The sequence below is a fragment of the Octodon degus genome, unplaced genomic scaffold (assembly GCF_000260255.1).
Source record: "Octodon degus isolate 3935 unplaced genomic scaffold, OctDeg1.0 scaffold00327, whole genome shotgun sequence".
Classification (NCBI taxonomy): domain Eukaryota; kingdom Metazoa; phylum Chordata; class Mammalia; order Rodentia; family Octodontidae; genus Octodon; species Octodon degus.
The window spans coordinates 467,745-469,391 of NW_004524903.1; positions in this window are offsets into that span (position 1 = coordinate 467,745).

A 1,647-nucleotide genomic window follows, 5' to 3' on the forward strand; every position below is an offset into this window, starting at 1 on the left:
TTTCTTTATCTTATCCCTAGTTACAACATTGTCCACAAGGTCTGAAAATCTATCTTCTTTTCCACTCAAACAGTTTAACCAACTTTTAATGGTGTTTTTAATTTCCTATATATGTCTTTGAATCTGTTTCATACATTCTGTTTCTTTCCTATATTGATCATTCAAGATTTCCATAGTTTTTCTATCTTCCCTATTTTGTTTTATCAAAGTCTTCTTTAGAAATACTTGGCCTGTGCTCCCAGCACTTGGTAGTTTGAAAGCAGGAGAATCACTACTAGTCTGACCTATGTAGTGAGACCCTGTAGACCCTGTAGAATCTGTACTAAATACATAATAAAATATTGAAACACTTGGTAATTCTTTCATCATAGTTATCATTTCTTTTTTTACCTTGGAGATTATAATGATCTGATTTCCTCTATACCCTTGTGCAGTTGTTTCTTTACTCTAGTTGCTATTATTTCTGAGATTTCAGGTATGTGACTTCCAATTTTTCTATCCTTATGTCTCCTGGATTTGTTCTGGGTGGGTTCAGGGCCTGAGATTGAATTTTGCTTCTTCATTTTGTTATTTTCTTTTGTGGAGAAAACTCTTTATTTTGATTTCTGTGAAAGTTTTTTTTGTGAAAATTTGATAGTAGATATCTGTATCACAGCAATCAGAAACTCTATAAAGGGTCTATTCTTTAGGCATCTCTCCTGTGCTAGAGATTCTTGTTTTGTGTGTGCCACAATATTTTACCTTCTCTATTGATTGAGCATGAGATGTTGGTTTCTGTTTGGCACTGTCTTCTACTCTTTTTTTTTTTTTTTTGAACCAGGGATTGAACTCATACCCTTGCTCTTGCCAGAGAAGCACTTATTCCACTGAGCCATCTCCCCGGCCCTGTTTTCTACTCTTTGGTTTGGAGTTTTGGTGAGATTATTACCCAATCACCTCCATACCTTATTACCCAAAAGAGAACATGTACTTAAGGTAGATATGGTATCTTTTTAACTGTAGAACAATTAGCAATACTATCATTGGCAAATCAAATTTAGTAATTGACAAACTTTTCAAACTAATGGTTTAGTATTTTATAACATATTAGTAAATATTATAGCTATAAAACAAAGTAGATCATCAATTAGGAATTTATATTTAAATTAGTTCCCCTGAGTTCTGTCTGGGTAAATCTCCTTCATGTTCCTGGATTTTTCCAGGCAGACTAGTTCACCTAAGTTACCTCCTGCTACCTAAGTGCTGCAAGGATCCTCCCATAGGTCAAGGCCACTGTCTGGGGCCCTGGACCTAGCAATATGCCTCAGCTCATTCTGTGTAGTCACAGGCCTCACCTCCTCCTCCTTCTCTGTCTGTTCTATTGAACTCCACTGGCAGGGCAATGGCCCAGGACTTGGCTCTTCACAGCTTCACTCAGCCATATTCGACCTGCAGGAACTAGCCATAAGGCTCCCTCCTGGCTCTGCTCAGCCAAGCTCTGTGCTTCTTCTGTGAAGCTTTTCTTTTTTCTTCAATTTTCTTACTAATTTTCTAGGGTCTAAGAACTGTTAACAAGAAAAGCTGGAGCTGTAAGAATGGTGACAACATCTGAAGGGAATATGTGAAGCACATAGAGAAAATGACAAAACTTAAATTGATAAATTCATT